The sequence below is a fragment of the Psammomys obesus genome, unplaced genomic scaffold, assembly GCF_907164565.1.
Source record: "Psammomys obesus unplaced genomic scaffold, mPsaObe1.curated_primary_1811, whole genome shotgun sequence".
In the NCBI taxonomy this organism is placed as follows: domain Eukaryota; kingdom Metazoa; phylum Chordata; class Mammalia; order Rodentia; family Muridae; genus Psammomys; species Psammomys obesus.
In genome coordinates, this window is record NW_026596234.1 from 11043316 (window position 1) to 11049315 (window position 6000).

The window sequence follows — 6000 nt, forward strand, 5'->3', positions numbered from 1 at the left end:
CAGCTGAAATCATTGTCTGCTCTCGTAAAGGACTGGGTCTGGTTCCCAGCACCCATACCTGAATCACCATCACCTGTAATGCCAGTTCCTGGGTATTGAACACCCTCTTCTGAACTCCAAGCACACAAAGCTTATGCATGGTACAAATATGTACCTGCAGGCAAAACACACACACGCGCGTGCACTCACACACACACACACACAAATCTAGCCAGGTTTGGTGGTGCACACCTTTAGTCCCAGCATTCTGCCAGGCAGGGGCAGGCAGATCTCTGAGTTTCAGGCCAGCCTGGTATACAAAGTTAATTCCAGGATAGCTAGGGCTACACAGAGAAACCCTATTTCAAAAAAAAATCTAATAATAATAATAACAACAGATTTTTCTCCAATTCGGCACATTTGTAATTTGGGGCTGGTGAGCTCCTGTTTGTTGTAAGATGCTTGCAGCATCCTCTACCAGCTAGATGTCAGTGGCACCCTCCTTCCCTGCGCTGACAATCAAAGCCCCACACAGACAATCTGCTGGTTGGAAAAGTCAGAATCCCCAGATCCTTGTACTTGGGATTGCCCATGTGTGACACTGTTATTCTGCCTGCTGGTACTAAAAACAGTTTTGTTTCTGTGCTCAGCCTGCACTACTGTGTCAAAACAACAAAACAACACAAAAAAAGAAAAACAGAGTAAGGAAACAGCATTTTACAATAGTGACATATTAAGAGCAACAAAAGATATTTACAGGCTACCTGTTTTTAATCTTTTCAGAGAGAGTGTCACTTTAGTTCTGGGATCTTATAGCGAGATTTATGACAAACACATCAGGCAACTAAGTGTAGCCAATTTGATGAACAGATGGGCCCATGTGCTGTGGGCAGAAGAAATGTTTATTCTCAGATACAGAGTTTATTCTTTATTCTTGGCAGTTCACTTTGTCTTGTGAAGACAGTCTTCCCCAGGCCCTTGAAGGAAGTTGGGAACAAGCCCAGGGTATTTTCAGTCACTACCAGGTATTATCATTGTTTGATCAGAGTTGTGTAACTGTTTCTTCTGAGATTGAAACATTATATCCTCCAGGAAAGTTCCTTAAACATTAAGGCGAACAATTCAAAATAGGTTTTGTACGTCCATGAAACTGAGAAGATTCACTAGCCTCTCCTTGCCAGAGTAAGCAATAAAAGCTGCAAAGAAGATTCCCAGACAAGACAAGCTACAAAGAATGACATCAGGCCAATGGCCTGGAAGAAGCAGAAACCAGCTGAGCTTCCTGTAAGAGCTTTAGACCAAATGAGTTACCTGGAAAGGACACTCTCCAACCTATTGAGTTTCCCGAAATCTGTGCAGTGTGCTCCAGGTTCCCAGCTTTGGTAAGCTGTCACCCATGCTGGGGTGGACTTTGGTGATGCAACTGTCTTTGAGTCATTACTGTTCAAATTAGGTAAAGCAACCCTTTACCTATATTCTTACATGTAACACAATAAAACTCACTGGTTCACCAAGTTGGACTTTGGTAGTATCTAAACTTTGGTCAGTGATGGATTCCCTACCGGGGTTGATTAGATTTGAGTGTTGTGTTGCTCTGGGCTTTTGTCACACATAAGGCCAGTTTCAGTGGCACACACCTTTAATCCTAGAATTTAGGAAACAGGGGCAGGAGGATCTCTGTGATTTGGGGACCAGCCTGGTCGACATAGTTGTAGGACATCAAGAACTACATAGAGAAATCCTGTCTCAAAAAAGAAAAAACAAAACAAAGCTGGGTGTGGTGGCACAGGCCTGTAATCTCAGTACTCAGGGAGGCAGAGGCAGGAGGATCTCTGTGAGTTTGAGGCCAGCCTGGTCTACAAAGTAAGTTTCTCTGAGTATCTATGGCTGTCTTAGACTCACTTTGTAGACCAGGCTGGCTCCAAACTCAAGGAGATCCTCCTGTCTTTGCTTCTCCAAGTGCTGGAATTACAGGTATGTGCCACCTTACCCCCAGCTGGTCTTTTTCTTTCTTTCATTTTTGTTTTTTTTTAATTAAATTTTTATATTAATTACAGTTTATTTGTTTTGTATCCTGGCTGAATCCTACCCTCCCTCATCCCCTCCCAATCTCATCCTCACTTCCTCATCTCCTCCCTTGACCCTCTCCAAGTCCCCTGATAGGGGAGGACCTCCCCCCCTTCCATCTGACCGTACCTCTCATCAGGACTGGCTGCATTGTCCTCCGCTGTGGTCTGGCAAGGCTGTTCCCCCCTCAGGAGGAGGTGATCAAAGAGCCAACCTCTGTCAGAGACAGTCCCTGTTCCTCTTACTAGTGAACCCAGTTGGATACTGACCTGCCATGGGCTACATCTGAGCAGGGGTTCTAGGTTATCTAGGTTATAGCTATGAATGGTCCTTGGTTGGAGTATCAGACTCAGAAAAGACCCCTGTGCCCAGATTTTTTGGTTCTGTTGCTCTTGTTGTGGAGCTCCTGTCCCCTCCAGGTGTTACTATCTCTCCCTTCTTTCATAAGATTCCCTGCAGTCTGCCCAAAGCTTGGTTATGAGTCTCAGCATTTTTGTTTGGTTTGGTTTTTTCCAGTCAAGGTTTCTTTGTGTAGCCCTGGCTGTCCTGAATGCACTCTGTAGACTCAGCTGTCCTCACAGAAGATCCATCTGCCTCTGCCTTCCCAGTGCTGGAGTTAAAGGCAGGTGCTGCTGCCACCACCACCCGGCTAATGTAGTTCATTCCACAGGAGTTAAGGCACATGTGTACATGATTATACACACACACATTAAATAAATAAACGTGGTAAGATGAACCGGGATGGTTTCTCTCTAACAAACAGAAAAAGAGACTCTGTCTCAAACAAGATAGAAGGTGAGCACACAGGCCCTCTCCTCTGCATGAGTGCCTGAATATCTCTCTCTGTCTCCCTCTGTCCTCCCTCCTGCACTTGCATTGCCACCACTTTCTGTCACCATCAGCAGCACAGGTGTTTTCCCACCCCACCCCCACCCACTTTCATCACGGGCACTTAGTGCGGCTTGACATGATACAATCTGCACTCTTCCTTTAGTCACTTTTTTTTTTTGGGAGGGCGGTTGGTGTTTTTGAGACAGGGTTTTTCTGTGTAACCCTGGCTGTCCTGTACTTACTTTGTAGACCAGGCCAGCCTCCAACTCACAGAGCTCCACCTGCCTCTGCCACCCCAAGTGCTGGGATTACAAGCCTGCACCACCCCACCCTACTTTCCCCTAAACTCTTGGTGACCCTTCGGTCTCAGGCAAGCCAGAGTGCTCAGCGAGACTGGGTAATATCTTAATAACAAGAATAACTTCCTGAGGCCAAGAACTGTTTCACAGGACATGGAGACTAACTCCCTCTAGGCTTCTGCCTCCAGCATTATGTGAACATTCCCTCTCCTGTTTCCGAACAGCCGTGGTGTAAAGGGTGAATTCTCTCCTTCAGGATTCTTTTGGACTCATATTCTGAGGGTGTTGTTTTTCCCAGTTACTTGGTATTAAAATTAAGAACATACGGGGTCAACTATGGAGACAGGAGCTCTCTTGACAACCTAGAACTAACTCAAAATATCTCCAAATACATTTTACCTCACCTCCACAGAGTCCAAGTCCTTTAAAAATATACGTATTTATTTATTTATTTTGGTTTTTTTGAGACAGGGTTTCTCTGCTGGCTAGTCTTCTCTCAACTTGATACAAGCTAGAGTTATCTGAGAGGAGAGAACCTCAATAAGATGCAGCCACAAGGCATTTTCTTTCTTAGGGATTGATGGAGAGGGCCCAGCCCATGGAGGGTGGTGCCATCCTGAGCTGGTGGTCCTGGGTTCTATAAGAAAGCAGGATGAGCAAGCCAATAAGCAGCACTCATCCATGACCTCTGCATCAGCTCCTGCCTCCAGGTTAGAGCTCCTGCCCTGTTAGAGTTCCTGTTCTGATTTTCTTCAATGACGAACAGCAACCCTTCCCTCCCCAAGTGATCTTTCGGTCATGGGGTCAAGTAGTGTTTTGGTCATGCATTCCGATTTCAGCAATAGAATTCCTAACTAAGACAGTAGCTCTGTGTAGCCCTGGCTGTCTTGGAACTCATGTTTTAGACCAGACTGGCCACAAGCTTAGGGGTCTACCTATATCTGTGTACCAAGAACTGGGATTAAAGGTGTGTACCACCAGGCCTGGCTTATTTATTTACTTATTTTTATTTGATGTATATGGATGTTTACCTGTATACAACTGTTTGCAATAGCCACAGAAGCCAGAAGAGGGCATTGGATCCCCTGAAACTGGAGTTATACGTGGCTGTGAGTTACCATATTGATGTTGGTAATCATTGGGCCTTTGAAGAGCAAGCAGCCAGTGTTCTTAACAGTGTTCTTAACCCATCTCTCCAGCCCTGCCTTCAAACATTTTTGGGTATTATTTTGGAGGAGGTTGGAGGTGCAGCTCAGCTGGTAAAGAGTTCATGTAACATGCTTGAACATGGAGGCACACAGCTGTAATGTATATAGGGGAATGGAAAGTTCCAGCTCATCTTTGCCTACTATTGCGTTCAAGGCCACCCTGAGCTCTATGAGACTCTGTCTCTAAAATAAACAACAGTGGGGAAACCAAAGAGATGGCTCAGCAGTTAAGAGCACTGGCTTCTCTTCCAGAAGACCCAGGTTTGAGTTCCAGTACCCACACTATGGTTTACAACAATCTGTCTCTAATTCCAAGGGGACCTGGCCACATGCTTTGATATGGCTCTCATGTTTACACATGCAGGCAAAACACCTACACATAAAAATAAAAATAACCTGAAAAAGAAAGAAAGAAAGAAAGACACCGGTCTGGCCAGTGAGATGACTCAATGGGTAAAGGCCCTTGTGTTGCCAATCTGATGACCAGAACTTGATATGCAGAACTCATGTAAAGGTGGAAGGAGAGAACCGAGTCCACCAAGTGGTCCTCTGGCCTCCACCTGCAATCCGTAAACATGGGCCAATTCCTTTCCAGTCATTTGCATATGCAGGTGTACCTCACTCCAAGCAGAAATAATGAAATTTAAAATAAGAACAAAAAGAAAGGAAGTGTATATGTAGATTAGATTGACCTTGAATTTGAGGCAATCCTCCTGCCTCAACTTTCAAGATGGGTTTATAGGTGTGAGCCACTCACCTGATCTCTCTTTTCTCTTTCTTTCTTTCTTTCTTTCTTTCTTTCTTTCTTTCTTTCTTTCTTTCTCTCTCTCTCTCTTTCTTTCTTCTTGTTGTTTTTGTCAAGACAAAGTTTCTCTGTGTAGCCTTGGCAGTCCTGGACTCACTTTGTAGACCAGGCTGGCCCCTGAACTCACAGTGATCCACCTGCTTCTGCCTCCCAGAGTGCTGGGATTACACCTCGCCCTGCTTTCTTTCTCTTTCCTTCAATGTCTCTCTTCATCTCTCTCTCTCTCCTTCTCTCTGGTGTTAAGGATCGAAACCAGACCCTTGCACACAAACTAGGCACGCACTCCACTATCCATCCACACACCCAGCCCTTCACGTTCATCTTTTCTCTTGTGTTTTAATTTTTTTCTTGAGCCAGGCACAATGGAGCACCCCCATAATCCCGGCACTCAGAAATGCGAATCACTGTAAATTTGAGGCCACCCTGGTCTACAAATCGAGTCCAAGACAGACAGGGCTTATTATACAGAGAAACCCTGTCTTGTAAAAACCAAAACAATTTTTTTAAATTTATTCTATTTTATTTTATTTTTATTTTATTTTACTTTACTTTATTTTATTTTATTAGATAGTTTTTCTGCAGTGTGGAGCTCAGGCTGGTCTTGAACTCCTGGAGATCCTTCTGCCTCAGGCTTCCAGTAGATCACAGAAATGAGCTGCCATGCCTGGCACTCTCAGGTGATTTAGGTAGACTTGCTTCTTCAGTAACTGTTGCTATTTTTGACCATTTTTCTGTTGGAATCTTTTTATTGTTCACCTCTCATTTATCTATCTATCTATCTATCTATCTATCTATCTATCTATCTATCTAT